Below are 18363 nucleotides of genomic sequence, written 5' to 3'. Positions count from 1 at the left end.
GTCTGATAGTTATTTGCCTATGGGACACTAGCAATTGCTTAATCGCCATCAAGAGGAGTCATATACAGTTCTATAAATTGTTCTCAGTAGGTATTATGCTTGTACTTATATAATATTTTCATTACAAAAACAAAATATGTGTTTACGTGATAAAACTGAAAGCTTTTTTTTCTTTTAATTTTATTTTAACATCTTTTATTAATTACATGTTTCGTATTTATTATCCCCGTACGGGTTTAGCTTGATTTCTCGACATCTAGCCATTACGAGTTACACCTAAAATCCCCTATAGATCCATGACTATAACCTCAAGTCCCAAAAGTTTCTCCAGAAGAAAAAAACGTCTTAGGAAAGCTTAAAGATTAAACTGTGATAAGGACTCGAAAATCCCGTCTCGAACTCTACAGTGAAGCGCTGGAGGGTTAATTAAGTCAGCAGTTAATTGTGGGTTAATAAGGCGATTATCGTGAATCCCGTGAAATGAAGCAGACGTAGGCCAGAAAACTATAAAAAAATCACCTCATAGGAAAACTAATAATGTCAGGATTATCCTCAGATCCAAAAACCAGAAAATTCTATAGACACCCACTGAGATGAATTTGAATCTGGTAGGATCACAGGGGCATCTACAACGAAGTTTGGGCATCAAATAACGAGCTCGTTAAGCCGATCTGAAGATCGTTCGGGTGTACTGGGTTGAGGGGAGGAAGGAGTAGACAGGAACTGGAGAAGAGGAGAGTTGGAGGAGATTTGGGTTGGGGAGGGGAAAGGAGTGGGTTAGTGAAATGAGGGAAAGGGGAGCGGTAGGAGGATAGCGAAAAGGGAAACAGGGAATGGGGGTTGCGAAGAGAGGGGCAGAGGAATGGTGAAGAGGGGAAAAACCGAGAGGGTGATTTGGGTAGTCAGTGGCGACGGGGTTGGTGGACAAAGTGTGCTAAGAACGGAGGTTTGCGAGGGGGAAAAGGTGGGATGTTAAGGATAGTAGGTGAGAGAAGATGGGTTTGGGAGAATGGGTGTAGGAGAGAGGGTTTGAGAGAGTGGGTTTAAGAGAGAAGGGGGTTGGGCGGCAGCGGCGGGGTTTCGGAGAGGGAGCAGCAGGATCGTCACTGCACCATCAAAGAGTTGTGTCAACATGGGAGGAACACATGAAAGGAGACTTGTTAAACTGAATAACCACAGTGCACTCACGCTCGCTGGGGTGCGCGCGCGCGCCCAAGCATCAGAGATTGGGACTCAAACCTGACCTCTCATGTTTAAATACAAGTTAATGAGCATCTGAGCCCCACGAGGTGTTTCACAGATGAAAGCTCACCTCCGCAGCTCTAATCAAGGCTTAAATAAGCTCCGTAAACAGCCCAGAGAGGCGACTAATATTGTATATTAAAACGACCGTAATAATGGCAAACTCTGACGCAAATGGTAGACAAATTTTACCCACGAATGTGAGGCATAATATTTTTTTTTGTAATGTTGACGAAGATAACACAAATTATTGCAGTGTTAACGAAGATAACACAAATTATTCCAATGTTGGCGAAGATAACACAAATTATTGCAGTGTTAACGAAGATAACACAAATTATTGCAGTGTTAACGAAGATAACACAAATTATTGCAGTGTTAACGAAGATAACACAAATTATTGCAGTGTTAACGAAGATAACACAAATTATTGCAGTGTTAACGAAGATAACACAAATTATTGCAGTGTTGACGAATATAACACAAATTATTGCAGTGTTAACGAAGATAACACAAATTATTGCAGTGTTAACGAAGATAACACAAATTATTGCAGTGTTAACGAAGATAACACAAATTATTGCAGTGTTAACGAAGATAACACAAATTATTGCAGTGTTGACGAATATAACACAAATTATTGCAGTGTTAACGAAGATAACACAAATTATTGCAGTGTCCAAGAAGATAACACAAATTATTGCAGTGTTAACGAAGATAACACAAATTATTCCAATGTTGGCGAAGATAACACAAATTATTGCAGTGTTAACGAAGATAACACAAATTATTGCAGTGTTAACGAAGATAACACAAATTATTGCAGTGTCCAAGAAGATAACACAAATTATTGCAGTGTCCAAGAAGATAACACAAATTATTGCAGTGTTAACGAAGATAACACAAATTATTGCAGTGTTAACGAAGATAACACAAATTATTGCAGTGTTAACGAAGATAACACAAATTATTGCAGTGTTAACGAAGATAACACAAATTATTGCAGTGTCCAAGAAGATAACACAAATTATTCCAATGTTGGCGAAGATAACACAAATTATTCCAATGTTGGCGAAGATAACAATTTTTTTTTTGCAGTATTGACGAAGATAACACAAATTATTGCAGTGTTAACGAAGATAACTCCCAGTTTAGTGTTATATTAATGATGCACAATAACGACGAGGAGGTGAGTAAGGCAACGTACGATGATCTCAAAATTCGATACCATAGAACTGAACCGACTTCCGTCATGGCTGGAGGGACAGAACAATTCCATCTTTCCTCGAACTCTCTCCTGTATTATAGTTGCCTCCACATTCGACTGAAGAAACCTGTTGTACAGACGAACGATTTTTTTAAGGAAGACGCGAAAGTGTTGCCAGTGTGTGTTATTCGTCTCTCTCAGAGTGTTGCCATGATGACAAGAGTTGCCTCAGATAACTGCAACGATGACAGAGATAACTCGAATTACTGCAATGATATCTCCGAATTTATTGCAATGTTGAAGTTAAGTCAGTTTATTAAAATGATGATAATGATAACTCATTATTACAGTAATGAAAATGATAACTTATATTACTATAAAAATATTAATAAAAATAAAAATAAAAATAACAATAACACAATAATAACAATATCAATAATAATAATAATAATAATAATAATAATAATAATAATAATAATAATAATAATAATTTTAATAATAATAATATATTTAACGACCCCCTGTGGTTATTTTGAATAATAATAATAATAATAATAAAAATAATAATAATAATAATAATAATAATAATAATAATAATAATAATAATAATAAAAATAATAATAATTATTATTATTATTATATACAAGGGAAGAGCTAAACAAGTATATCCTACTGCGCCAGGGGGACAGGAACTAAACAGAAATGATCCGAGGAAGAGGAGCGTAGCTCTTCACCAGCATCCAGGTGCCTCTCTTCCCTCCCCCTTGAGTGAAAGTGAAAGTGAGAGAAATGAAAGTGAGAGAAAATAAAACAATATGAGTGAGGGAAAGTGAGAGAAAATGAGGGAAAGTGAGAGTATGGAAGAAAGAAAAATGGGAGAAAGTTAAAAAAAATGGGAGACAATGAAAAAATAGAAGTGAGAAAAATAAGGAAAAGGAGAAAATGAAAGAGAACATGAGATAAAGTGAGAGAAAATCAGAAGCAATCATGTCAGTTTAAAATGATAATGTGAAACGAGACTCCAACTTACTGTCCCCTGGAGAGGGGCTCTTGATTCAAGGACCAGGAGCTGTTCTGCCCTTCCTTGAATCGAAAGCGATTCCCCCATCTCTGTTTTAGAGAGAGAGAGAGAGAGAGAGAGAGAGAGAGAGAGAGAGAGAGAGAGAGAGAGAGAGAGAGAGAGAGAGAGAGAGAGAGAGAGAGAGAGAGAGAGAGAGAGAGAGTGAGTGAGAGTGAGAGAGAAAGATAGTACAGAGGAAACGGAACCCTTGGGTAGCTTTAGGTAGAGGTCGTTTTGATAAGGACCTGCCTCGTATGGGCCAGTAGGCCTTCTGCAGGGTTCCTACATTCTTATGTTCTTATGTTCTTGCAACAATATCATAACACAAGAAACCATACAGTAAGTAAAATCTAGAGACAAGGAACCTTGCAACAAGTAGCATCTTGAGACAAGGAACCTTGCAACAAGTAGCATCTTGAGACAAGGAACCTTGCAACAAGTAACATCTTGAGAAAAGGAACCTTGCAACAAGTAAAATTTTGAGACAAGGAACTTTGCAACAAGTAACATCTTGAGATAAGGAACTTTGCAACAAGTAACATCTTGAGACAAGGAACCTTGCAACAAGTAGCATCTTGAGACAAGGAACCTTTCAACAAGTAACATCTTGAGACAAGGAACCTTGCAACAAGTAACATCTTGAGACAAGGAACCTTGCAACAACTAACATCTTGAGATAAGGAACCTTGCAACAAGTAACATCTTGAGATAAGGAACCTTGCAACAAGTAACATCTTGAGACAAGGAACCTTGCAACAACTAACATCTTGAGATAAGGAACCTTGCAACAAGTAACATCTTGAGAAAAGGAACCTTGAAACAAGTAACATTTTGAGACAAGGAACTTTGCAACAAGTAACATCTTGAGATAAGGAACTTTGCAACAAGTAACATCTTGAGACAAGGAACCTTGCAACAAGTAGTATCTTGAGACAAGGAATCTTGCAACAAGTAACATCTTGAGACAAGGAACTTTGCAACAAGTAACATCTTGAGACAAGGAACCTTGCAACAAGTAACATCTTGAGACAAGGAACCTTGCAACAAGTAACATCTTGAGACAAGGAACCTTGCAACAAGTAACATCTTGAGAAAAGGAACCTTGCAACAAGTAAAATTTTGAGACAAGGAACTTTGCAACAAGTAACATCTTGAGATAAGGAACTTTGCAACAAGTAACATCTTGAGACAAGGAACCTTGCAACAAGTAGCATCTTGAGACAAGGAACCTTTCAACAAGTAACATCTTGAGACAAGGAACCTTGCAACAAGTAACATCTTGAGATAAGGAACCTTGCAACAAGTAACATCTTGAGAAAAGGAACCTTGCAACAAGTAACATTTTGAGACAAGGAACTTTGCAACAAGTAACATCTTGAGATAAGGAACTTTGCAACAAGTAACATCTTGAGACAAGGAACCTTGCAACAAGTAACATCTTGAGACAAGTAACCTTGCAACAAGTAACATCTTGAGACAAGGAACCTTGCAACAAGTAACATCTTGAGACAAGGAACCTTGCAACAAGTAACATCTTGAGACAAGGAACCTTGCAACAAGTAACATCTTGAGACAAGGAACCTTGCAACAAGTAACATATTGAGACAAGGAACCTTGCAACAAGTAACAACTTGAGACAAGTAACCTTGCAACAAGTAACATCTTGAGACAAGGAACCTTGCAACAAGTAACATCTTGAGACAAGGAACCTTGCAGCAAGTAACATCTTGAGACAAGGAACCTTGCAACAAGTAACATCTTGAGACAAGGAACCTTGCAACAAGTAACATCTTGAGATAAGGAACTTTGAAACAAGTAACATCTTGAGACAAGGAACCTTGCAACAAGTAGCATCTTGAGACAAGGAACCTTTCAACAAGTAACATCTTGAGACAAGGAACCTTGCAACAAGTAACATCTTGAGATAAGGAACCTTGCAACAAGTAACATCTTGAGAAAAGGAACCTTGCAACAAGTAACATCTGGAGAAAAGGAACCTTGCAACAAGTAAAATTTTGAGACAAGGAACTTTGCAACAAGTAACATCTTGAGATAAGGAACTTTGCAACAAGTAACATCTTGAGACAAGGAACCTTGCAACAAGTAGCATCTTGAGACAAGGAACCTTTCAACAAGTAACATCTTGAGACAAGGAACCTTGCAACAAGTAACATCTTGAGATAAGGAACCTTGCAACAAGTAACATCTTGAGAAAAGGAACCTTGCAACAAGTAACATTTTGAGACAAGGAACTTTGCAACAAGTAACATCTTGAGATAAGGAACTTTGCAACAAGTAACATCTTGAGACAAGGAACCTTGCAACAAGTAACATCTTGAGACAAGTAACCTTGCAACAAGTAACATCTTGAGACAAGGAACCTTGCAACAAGTAACATCTTGAGACAAGGAACCTTGCAACAAGTAAAATCTTGAGACAAGGAACCTTGCAACAAGTAACATCTTGAGACAAGGAACCTTGCAACAAGTAACATCTTGAGACAAGGAACCTTGCAATAAGTAACATCTTGAGACAAGTAACCTTGCAACAAGTAACATCTTGAGACAAGGAACCTTGCAACAAGTAACATCTTGAGACAAGGAACCTTGCAGCAAGTAACATCTTGAGACAAGGAACCTTGCAACAAGTAACATCTTGAGATAAGGAACCTTGCAACAAGTAACATCTTGAGAAAAGGAACCTTGCAACAAGTAACATTTTGAGACAAGGAACTTTGCAACAAGTAACATCTTGAGATAAGGAACTTTGCAACAAGTAACATCTTGAGACAAGGAACCTTGCAACAAGTAACATCTTGAGACAAGTAACCTTGCAACAAGTAACATCTTGAGACAAGGAACCTTGCAACAAGTAACATCTTGAGACAAGGAACCTTGCAACAAGTAACATCTTGAGACAAGGAACCTTGCAACAAGTAACATCTTGAGACATGGAACCTTGCAACAAGTAACATCTTGAGACAAGGAACCTTGCAACAAGTAACATCTTGAGACAAGTAACCTTGCAACAAGTAACATCTTGAGACAAGGAACCTTGCAACAAGTAACATCTTGAGACAAGGAACCTTGCAGCAAGTAACATCTTGAGACAAGGAACCTTGCAACAAGTAACATCTTGAGACAAGGAACCTTGCAACAAGTAACATCTTGAGACAAGGAACCTTGCAACAAGTAACATCTTGAGACAAGTAACCTTGCAACAAGTAACATCTTGAGACAAGGAACCTTGCAACAAGTAACATTTTGAGACAAGGAACTTTGCAACAAGTAGCATCTTGAGACAAGGAATTTTGCAACAAGTTGCATCTTGAGATAAGGAACTTTGCAATATGTAACATCTTGAGACACGAAACTTTGCAACAAGTAACGACTTGAGACAGGAAACATTGCAAAAAGTAATATCTTGAGATAAGGAACTTTGCAACAAGTAACATCTTGAGATAAGGAACTTTGCAACAAGTAACATCTTGAGATAAGGAACTTTGCAACAAGTAACATCTTGAGATAAGGAACTTTGCAACAAGTAACATCATAAGTCAAGGAACCCTTGCAACAAGCAACATCTTGAGACAAGGAACTTTGCAACAAGTAACATCTTGAGATAAGGAACTTTGCAACAAGTAACATCTTGAGACAAGGAACCTTGCAACAAGTAGTATCTTGAGACAAGGAATCTTGCAACAAGTAACATCTTGAGACAAGGAACTTTGCAACAAGTAGCATCTTGAGACAAGGAACCTTGCAACAAGTAACATCTTGAGACAAGGAACCTTGCAACAAGTAACATCTTGAGACAAGGAACCTTGCAACAAGTAACATCTTGAGAAAAGGAACCTTGCAACAAGTAAAATTTTGAGACAAGGAACTTTGCAACAAGTAACATCTTGAGATAAGGAACTTTGCAACAAGTAACATCTTGAGACAAGGAACCTTGCAACAAGTAGCATCTTGAGACAAGGAACCTTTCAACAAGTAACATCTTGAGACAAGGAACCTTGCAACAAGTAACATCTTGAGATAAGGAACCTTGCAACAAGTAACATCTTGAGAAAAGGAACCTTGCAACAAGTAACATTTTGAGACAAGGAACTTTGCAACAAGTAACATCTTGAGATAAGGAACTTTGCAACAAGTAACATCTTGAGACAAGGAACCTTGCAACAAGTAACATCTTGAGACAAGTAACCTTGCAACAAGTAACATCTTGAGACAAGGAACCTTGCAACAAGTAACATCTTGAGACAAGGAACCTTGCAACAAGTAACATCTTGAGACCAGGAACCTTGCAACAAGTAACATCTTGAGACAAGGAACCTTGCAACAAGTAACATATTGAGACAAGGAACCTTGCAACAAGTAACAACTTGAGACAAGTAACCTTGCAACAAGTAACATCTTGAGACAAGGAACCTTGCAACAAGTAACATCTTGAGACAAGGAACCTTGCAGCAAGTAACATCTTGAGACAAGGAACCTTGCAACAAGTAACATCTTGAGACAAGGAACCTTGCAACAAGTAACATCTTGAGATAAGGAACTTTGCAACAAGTAACATCTTGAGACAAGGAACCTTGCAACAAGTAGCATCTTGAGACAAGGAACCTTTCAACAAGTAACATCTGGAGACAAGGAACCTTGCAACAAGTAACATCTTGAGATAAGGAACCTTGCAACAAGTAACATCTTGAGAAAAGGAACCTTGCAACAAGTAACATCTTGAGAAAAGGAACCTTGCAACAAGTAAAATTTTGAGACAAGGAACTTTGCAACAAGTAACATCTTGAGATAAGGAACTTTGCAACAAGTAACATCTTGAGACAAGGAACCTTGCAACAAGTAGCATCTTGAGACAAGGAACCTTTCAACAAGTAACATCTTGAGACAAGGAACCTTGCAACAAGTAACATCTTGAGATAAGGAACCTTGCAACAAGTAACATCTTGAGAAAAGGAACCTTGCAACAAGTAACATTTTGAGACAAGGAACTTTGCAACAAGTAACATCTTGAGATAAGGAACTTTGCAACAAGTAACATCTTGAGACAAGGAACCTTGCAACAAGTAACATCTTGAGACAAGTAACCTTGCAACAAGTAACATCTTGAGACAAGGAACCTTGCAACAAGTAACATCTTGAGACAAGGAACCTTGCAACAAGTAACATCTCGAGACAAGGAACCTTGCAACAAGTAACATCTTGAGACAAGGAACCTTGCAACAAGTAACATCTTGAGACAAGGAACCTTGCAACAAGTAACATCTTGAGACAAGTAACCTTGCAACAAGTAACATCTTGAGACAAGGAACCTTGCAACAAGTAACATCTTGAGACAAGGAACCTTGCAGCAAGTAACATCTTGAGACAAGGAACCTTGCAACAAGTAACATCTTGAGATAAGGAACCTTGCAACAAGTAACATCTTGAGAAAAGGAACCTTGCAACAAGTAACATTTTGAGACAAGGAACTTTGCAACAAGTAACATCTTGAGATAAGGAACTTTGCAACAAGTAACATCTTGAGACAAGGAACCTTGCAACAAGTAACATCTTGAGACAAGTAACCTTGCAACAAGTAACATCTTGAGACAAGGAACCTTGCAACAAGTAACATCTTGAGACAAGGAACCTTGCAACAAGTAACATCTTGAGACAAGGAACCTTGCAACAAGTAACATCTTGAGACAAGGAACCTTGCAACAAGTAACATCTTGAGACAAGGAACCTTGCAACAAGTAACATCTTGAGACAAGTAACCTTGCAACAAGTAACATCTTGAGACAAGGAACCTTGCAACAAGTAACATCTTGAGACAAGGAACCTTGCAGCAAGTAACATCTTGAGACAAGGAACCTTGCAACAAGTAACATCTTGAGACAAGGAACCTTGCAACAAGTAACATCTTGAGACAAGGAACCTTGCAACAAGTAACATCTTGAGACAAGTAACCTTGCAACAAGTAACATCTTGAGACAAGGAACCTTGCAACAAGTAACATTTTGAGACAAGGAACTTTGCAACAAGTAGCATCTTGAGACAAGGAATTTTGCAACAAGTTGCATCTTGAGATAAGGAACTTTGCAATATGTAACATCTTGAGACACGAAACTTTGCAACAAGTAACGACTTGAGACAGGAAACATTGCAAAAAGTAATATCTTGAGATAAGGAACTTTGCAACAAGTAACATCTTGAGATAAGGAACTTTGCAACAAGTAACATCTTGAGATAAGGAACTTTGCAACAAGTAACATCTTGAGATAAGGAACTTTGCAACAAGTAACATCATAAGTCAAGGAACCCTTGCAACAAGCAACATCTTGAGACAAGGAACTTTGCAACAAGTAACATCTTGAGATAAGGAACTTTGCAACAAGTAACATCTTGAGACAAGGAACCTTGCAACAAGTAGTATCTTGAGACAAGGAATCTTGCAACAAGTAACATCTTGAGACAAGGAACTTTGCAACAAGTAGCATCTTGAGACAAGGAACCTTGCAACAAGTAACATCTTGAGACAAGGAACCTTGCAACAAGTAACATCTTGAGACAAGGAACCTTGCAACAAGTAACATCTTGAGAAAAGGAACCTTGCAACAAGTAAAATTTTGAGACAAGGAACTTTGCAACAAGTAACATCTTGAGATAAGGAACTTTGCAACAAGTAACATCTTGAGACAAGGAACCTTGCAACAAGTAGCATCTTGAGACAAGGAACCTTTCAACAAGTAACATCTTGAGACAAGGAACCTTGCAACAAGTAACATCTTGAGATAAGGAACCTTGCAACAAGTAACATCTTGAGAAAAGGAACCTTGCAACAAGTAACATTTTGAGACAAGGAACTTTGCAACAAGTAACATCTTGAGATAAGGAACTTTGCAACAAGTAACATCTTGAGACAAGGAACCTTGCAACAAGTAACATCTTGAGACAAGTAACCTTGCAACAAGTAACATCTTGAGACAAGGAACCTTGCAACAAGTAACATCTTGAGACAAGGAACCTTGCAACAAGTAACATCTTGAGACAAGGAACCTTGCAACAAGTAACATCTTGAGACAAGGAACCTTGCAACAAGTAACATATTGAGACAAGGAACCTTGCAACAAGTAACAACTTGAGACAAGTAACCTTGCAACAAGTAACATCTTGAGACAAGGAACCTTGCAACAAGTAACATCTTGAAACAAGGAACCTTGCAGCAAGTAACATCTTGAGACAAGGAACCTTGCAACAAGTAACATCTTGAGACAAGGAACCTTGCAACAAGTAACATCTTGAGATAAGGAACTTTGCAACAAGTAACATCTTGAGACAAGGAACCTTGCAACAAGTAGCATCTTGAGACAAGGAACCTTTCAACAAGTAACATCTTGAGACAAGGAACCTTGCAACAAGTAACATCTTGAGATAAGGAACCTTGCAACAAGTAACATCTTGAGAAAAGGAACCTTGCAACAAGTAACATCTTGAGAAAAGGAACCTTGCAACAAGTAAAATTTTGAGACAAGGAACTTTGCAACAAGTAACATCTTGAGATAAGGAACTTTGCAACAAGTAACATCTTGAGACAAGGAACCTTGCAACAAGTAGCATCTTGAGACAAGGAACCTTTCAACAAGTAACATCTTGAGACAAGGAACCTTGCAACAAGTAACATCTTGAGATAAGGAACCTTGCAACAAGTAACATCTTGAGAAAAGGAACCTTGCAACAAGTAACATTTTGAGACAAGGAACTTTGCAACAAGTAACATCTTGAGATAAGGAACTTTGCAACAAGTAACATCTTGAGACAAGGAACCTTGCAACAAGTAACATCTTGAGACAAGTAACCTTGCAACAAGTAACATCTTGAGACAAGGAACCTTGCAACAAGTAACATCTTGAGACAAGGAACCTTGCAACAAGTAACATCTTGAGACAAGGAACCTTGCAACAAGTAACATCTTGAGACAAGGAACCTTGCAACAAGTAACATCTTGAGACAAGGAACCTTGCAACAAGTAACATCTTGAGACAAGTAACCTTGCAACAAGTAACATCTTGAGACAAGGAACCTTGCAACAAGTAACATCTTGAGACAAGGAACCTTGCAGCAAGTAACATCTTGAGACAAGGAACCTTGCAACAAGTAACATCTTGAGATAAGGAACCTTGCAACAAGTAACATCTTGAGAAAAGGAACCTTGCAACAAGTAACATTTTGAGACAAGGAACTTTGCAACAAGTAACATCTTGAGATAAGGAACTTTGCAACAAGTAACATCTTGAGACAAGGAACCTTGCAACAAGTAACATCTTGAGACAAGTAACCTTGCAACAAGTAACATCTTGAGACAAGGAACCTTGCAACAAGTAACATCTTGAGACAAGGAACCTTGCAACAAGTAACATCTTGAGACAAGGAACCTTGCAACAAGTAACATCTTGAGACAAGGAACCTTGCAACAAGTAACATCTTGAGACAAGGAACCTTGCAACAAGTAACATCTTGAGACAAGTAACCTTGCAACAAGTAACATCTTGAGACAAGGAACCTTGCAACAAGTAACATCTTGAGACAAGGAACCTTGCAGCAAGTAACATCTTGAGACAAGGAACCTTGCAACAAGTAACATCTTGAGACAAGGAACCTTGCAACAAGTAACATCTTGAGACAAGGAACCTTGCAACAAGTAACATCTTGAGACAAGTAACCTTGCAACAAGTAACATCTTGAGACAAGGAACCTTGCAACAAGTAACATTTTGAGACAAGGAACTTTGCAACAAGTAGCATCTTGAGACAAGGAATTTTGCAACAAGTTGCATCTTGAGATAAGGAACTTTGCAATATGTAACATCTTGAGACACGAAACTTTGCAACAAGTAACGACTTGAGACAGGAAACATTGCAAAAAGTAATATCTTGAGATAAGGAACTTTGCAACAAGTAACATCTTGAGATAAGGAACTTTGCAACAAGTAACATCTTGAGATAAGGAACTTTGCAACAAGTAACATCTTGAGATAAGGAACTTTGCAACAAGTAACATCATAAGTCAAGGAACCCTTGCAACAAGCAACATCTTGAGACAAGGAACTTTGCAACAAGTAACATCTTGAGATAAGGAACTTTGCAACAAGTAACATCATAAGTCAAGGACCCTTGCAACAAGCAACATCTTGAGACAAGGAACTTTGCAACAAGTAACATCTTGAGATAAGGAACTTTGCAACAAGTAACATCTTGAGATAAAGAACTTTGCAACAAGTAACAGCATAAGTCAAGGAACCCTTGCAACAAGCAACATCTTGAGACAGGGAACTTTGCAACAAAACAAACACGGGCTCAAACTGAGCGCAAACCCTGCAGTGAAAATTAGAGGTTGGACTCAGACACTCAGTGAGGAGGCAGAGCACGCCACGCTGCTTCTTGTATGCTCAACATACACATAATTTTCTTGGTGGGCCGTGTTAAGTGCGTGGGGGAGAGTGTGTTGGGAGGTGGAGGTGAGTGCGTGGGGAAGAGTGTGTTGGGAGGTGGAGGTGAGCGTGTGGGGGAGAGTGTGTTGGGAGGTGGAGGTGAGTGCGTGGGGCAGTGTGTTTGGAGGTGAAGGTGAGCGCGTGGGGGAGAGTGTGTTGGGAGGTGGAGGTGAGTGCGTGTTGGGGAGTGTGATGGGAGGTGAATGCGCGGGATAGTGTGTGATAGGTGGGGGTGGCATGCTTTTCGGAGGGTGAGGGGTGTTTAGTGGGTGGGGAAGGGTGTAATTTGGGTGTGGGTGTTGGGTGGGTGAGGATGGGGTTATGAAGGGATAAGATGTTGATTGAAGGGTTGGATGAGGGAGGGTGGTTTAATGGAGTGGTGTTGAACACACACACACACACACACACACATGTGGTTCTGAGTTTTGACTATATAGTAGAGTTACAAGTGGAGAAGGTAACAGGAACTGAAGGGGACAGGCCAAACTATAAAAGGGGGGACTACACAGGTATGAGAAACTTCCTGCAGGAGGTTCAGTGGGACAGAGAAATGGTAGGAAAATCAGTAAACGAGATGATGGAATACGTGGCAACAAAGTGCAAGGAGAGTAAGACACATGTGCAACATCTGGGTATCTTTATTGTAGACGTTTCGCCATCCAGTGGCTTTATCAATACAAATTCTAGGACATAACTTGAAGACAGTAGAACTATGTACAGAAGATGAGGTAATCAGTCCCTCAACCTAGGAGTAGGTGCAAACAGCACCATAGTGCTGCTTGCACCTACTCCTAGGTTGAGGGACTGATTACCTCATCTTCTGTACATAGTTCTACTGTCTTCAAGTTATGTCCTAGAATTTGTATTGATAAAGCCACTGGATGGCGAAACGTCTACAATAAAGATACCCAGATGTTGCACATGTGTCTTACTCTCATCTTGTCGGTATTATATACCATTCGTACACAAAGTGCAAGGAGGCAGAGGAAAGTTTTGTTCCCAAGGGAAACAGAAATAATAGGAAGATCAAAACGAGTCCTTGGTTTACCCGAAGGTGTAGGGAGGCAAAAACTAAGTGCAACAGAGAATGGAAAAGGTACAGGAGGCATAGGACCCAGGAAAACAAGGAGATTAGTAGAAGAGCCAGAAACGAGTATGCGCAGATAAGGAGGGAGGCCCAGCGACAGTATGAAAACGACATTGCATCGAAAGTCAAATCTGACCCGAAACTGCTGTATAGCCACATTAGGAGGAAGACAACAGTCAAGGACCAGGTGATAAGGCTGAGGAAAGAAGGTGGAGAACTCACAAGAAACGATCAAGAGGTATGTGAGGAGCTCAACACGAGATTTAAGGAAGTATTTACAGTAGAGACAGGAAGGACTCTGGGGGGACAGACCAGATGGGGACACCAACAAGGAATACACCAACAAGTGTTGGACGACATACATACAGATGAGGAGGAGGTGAAGAAACTGCTAAGGGACATCGATACCTCAAAGGCAATGGGACCGGACAACATCTCTCCATGGGTCCTTAGAGAGGGAGCAGATATGTTGTGCGTACCACTTACCACAATCTTCAACACATCCCTGGAAACTGGGCAACTACCTGAGGTATGGAAGACGGCAAATGTAGTTCCCATTTTCAAAAAAGGAGACAGAAAAGAGGCACTAAACTATAGACCTGTGTCATTGACGTGTATAGTATGCAAAATTATGGAGAAGATTATCAGGAGGAGAGTGGTGGAGCACCTGGAACGGAACAGGAGTATAAATGCCAACCAGCAAGGATTCACGGAAGGCAAATCCTGTGTCACAAACCTTCTGGAGTTTTATGATAAAATAACAGAAGTAAGACAAGAGAGAGAGGGGTGGGTTGATTGCATCTTCTTGGACTGCAAGAAGGCCTTTGACACAGTTCCTCACAAGAGATTAGTGCAGAAGCTAGAGCATCAGGCGCATATAACAGGAAGGGCACTGCAATGGATCAGAGAATACCTGACAGGGAGGCAACAACGAGTCATGGTACGTAATGATGTATCACAGTGGGCACCTGTGACGAGCGGGGTCCCACAGGGGTCGGTCCTAGGACCAGTGCTATTTTTGGTATATGTGAACGACATGACGGAAGGGTTAGACTCAGAAGTGTCCCTGTTTGCAGACGATGTGAAGTTAATGAGGAGAATTAAATCTGATGAGGACCAGGCAGGACTTCAAAGAGACCTGGACAGACTGGACACCTGGTCCAGCAAATGGCTTCTCGAATTTAATCCTGCCAAATGCAAAGTCATGAAGATAGGGGAAGGGCACAGAAGCCCACAGACAGAGTATAGGCTAGGTGGCCAAAGACTGCAAACCTCACTCAAGGAGAAAGATCTTGAGGTGAGTATAACACCGAGCATGTCTCCGGAAGCACACATCAATCAGATAACTGCTGCAGCATATGGGCGCCTGGCAAACCTGAGAACAGCATTCCGACACCTTAGTAAGGAATCATTCAAGACACTGTACACCGTGTATGTCAGGCCCATACTGGAGTATGCAGCACCTGTTTGGAACCCGCACTTGATAAAGCACGTCAAGAAACTAGAGAAAGTACAAAGGTTTGCAACAAGGTTAGTTCCAGAGCTAAGGGGAATGTCCTATGAAGAAAGATTAAGGGAAATCGGCCTGACGACACTGGAGGACAGGAGGGTCAGGGGAGACATGATAACGACATATAAAATACTGCGTGGAATAGACAAGGTGGACAAGGACAGGATGTTCCAGGGAGGGGACACAGAAACAAGAGGCCACAATTGGAAGTTGAAGACACAAATGAGTCAGAGAGATAGTAGGAAGTATTTCTTCAGTCATAGAGTTGTAAGGCAGTGGAATAGCCTAGAAAATGACGTAGTGGAGGCAGGAACCATACACAGTTTTAAGACGAGGTTTGATAAAGCTCATGGGGCGGGGAGAGAGAGGGTCTAGTAGCAACCGGTGAAGAGGCGGGGCCAGGAGCTAGGACTCGACCCCTGCAACCACAAATAGGTGAGTACAAATAGGTGAGTACACACACACACACACACACACACACACACACACACACACACACACACAGACTCTGAGGTGTCCCTGTTTGCAGATGACGTGAAGTTGATGAGAAGAATTCACTCGATCGAAGACCAGGCAGAACTACAAAGGGATCTGGACAGGCTGCAGACCTGGTCCAGCAATTGGCTCCTGGAGTTCAATCCCACCAAGTGCAAAGTCATGAAGATTGGGGAAGGGCAAAGAAGACCGCAGACGGAGTACAGTCTAGGGGGCCAGAGACTACAAACCTCACTCAAGGAAAAAGATCTTGGGGTGAGTATAACACCAGGCACATCTCCTGAAGCGCACATCAACCAAATAACAGCTGCAGCATATGGGCGCCTAGCAAACCTCAGAACAGCATTCCTACATCTTAATAAGGAATCATTCAGGACCCTGTACACCGTGTACGTTAGGCCTATATTGGAGTATGCGGCATCAGTTTGGAACCCACACCTAGCCAAGCACGTGAAGAAACTAGAGAAAGTGCAAAGGTTTGCAACAAGACTAGTCCCAGAGCTAAGAGGTATGTCCTACGAGGAGAGGTTAAGGGAAATCAACCTGACGACACTGGAGGACAGGAGAGATAGGGGGGATATGATAACGACATACAAAATACTGAGAGGAATTGACAAGGTGGACAAAGACAGGATGTTCCAGAGATTGAACACAGTAACAAGGGGACACAGTTGGAAGCTGAAGACACAGATGAATCAAAGGGATGTTAGGAAGTATTTCTTCAGCCACAGAGTAGTCAGTAAGTGGAATAGTTTGGGAAGCGATGTAGTGGAGGCAGGATCCATACATAGCTTTAAGCAGAGGTATGATAAAGCTCACGGCTCAGGGAGAGTGACCTAGTAGCGATCAGTGAAGAGGCGGGGCCAGGAGCTCGGACTCGACCCCCGCAACCTCAACTAGGTGAGTACAACTAGGTGAGTACACACACACACACACACACACACACACCTGGTCATAAACATAATGAAACTAGAGAAGATCCAGAGTTTCCTAACAAGGCTCGTGCCTTACATTGTTGTAAACTGTTCCAGCCTTGAATTTGTGAACAGTTCCAGATACTGCGTCTTGAAATATTCCAGCCACGGTATTGTTACCTATTCTTTACCTCAATTATCGTCGGAGGTTCACATTCAAACGTTAACGTTTTTTTGGACGAGCGATACCAGTGAGCATCAGTAACAGCTTTCAGGAACATCAACAACAGTTCCTTCAATATAGTGCACAGGCATGCTGGTACTGGAGTATGCAGGGCCAGCGAGGAACCCTATAATTTTTTCTTAGCAATAGTGGTGCCCCAGGAGTGTATTACTACTCAAGGAGTGTTACATTGATGGGGAAAATCCAACTATGCTTTCCCTGTAATAGACAAGTTTGTCAAACAACGAACTAATAGTATACGAGATTTCAAATGTAAAAGGTGGTACAAACTTTGCTACCATGCGACATAACTAGAAAATAATCAAGAAAATAAGTCTGATCCAGGATGTGTAGACTGAGAGATGTATATCTTTCAGCATGAATACACCGAGACTTGACTTCAGTCACTATTTTAGGAATTAAAGTAGTCTTGTCCTGTGATAAACACGTTACGCCCAGCCTTAATGACCCTCGTGTAGTCCATAGGCTTTGAGCTCCCTTAACCAACCGAACCAAGTCAGAGATAAAGAAGGAGGAACTTTATTTTCGCCAGCACGAGGAGAGGCAGCAAGAGGAGGGCTGGACTACGAAGAGGGAAGGAATGGAGGCAAACTTTATACATGAATTCATATGTAAATATGAGAAAATCCACGTGGTTTGGGATGCATCATTCAGGGTGACTGATGGCCAGACTCAAGGCCGGGAAGAGTACACACACGCTCATATTCACATACACAAACATACACATATACTTGTGTATATATATATATATATATATATATATATATATATATATATATATATATATATATATATATATATATATATATATATATATATATATATATGTATGTATATATATATATATATATATATATATATATATATATATATATATATATATATATATATATATATATATATATATGCAAAACAACCACTCTGAAAGAATAAGAAATTCAAAGCGCTTTCGTGACTACTCGCATTATCAAGGAACTATGAAAGTAAAGCATCCAAGGAAGCTATATAAGGGGTCTGGCCGGCACCTCACTATCAGATCCCACAACGGTTTAAACACCTGACGCGCGCCGACCCAACTTGGATAGGTCCTTGGCACAACTCACCTCACAAACTATTCT

Source organism: Cherax quadricarinatus, chromosome 40 (assembly GCF_038502225.1).
Source record: "Cherax quadricarinatus isolate ZL_2023a chromosome 40, ASM3850222v1, whole genome shotgun sequence".
NCBI classification, from domain to species: domain Eukaryota; kingdom Metazoa; phylum Arthropoda; class Malacostraca; order Decapoda; family Parastacidae; genus Cherax; species Cherax quadricarinatus.
The sequence above is the reverse complement of the archived record's forward strand: the minus strand, read 5'-3'. Positions refer to the sequence as shown.